We start from the raw sequence: 342 nt of genomic DNA, 5'->3' as shown, positions 1-342 counted from the left end.
TTTTCAGTCATTGTTGTCTCAATTTGTCCCTATGTATGCTGAATGTTCATTGCTATCTTGCTATAGCAAATCTCTTCTTATTTTAAGTTTATAATGCCCTGTTCATAGTAAAGGTTGCACTCCTCTGCTTTTATCAGCCTGCTTTTTACCTTACTCTTAATTATGCTTTTTTGTGTGTAATTTTGTTTTAGGTGAGCTGACCCCTTTCAGTATTTCCTATAGTGCAGGCCTCATAGTGGAGAATTCCCTCAATTTTTGTATGTCTAGAAAGGTCTTGAATTCTCCTTCATATCTAAAGGAGAGCTTAGCTGGATACATTATTCTTGGCTGATAGTTCCTTTC

This window comes from Pteropus vampyrus, unplaced genomic scaffold, assembly GCF_000151845.1.
Source record: "Pteropus vampyrus isolate Shadow unplaced genomic scaffold, Pvam_2.0 Scaffold25, whole genome shotgun sequence".
Taxonomy (NCBI): domain Eukaryota; kingdom Metazoa; phylum Chordata; class Mammalia; order Chiroptera; family Pteropodidae; genus Pteropus; species Pteropus vampyrus.
The sequence above is the reverse complement of the archived record's forward strand: the minus strand, read 5'-3'. Positions refer to the sequence as shown.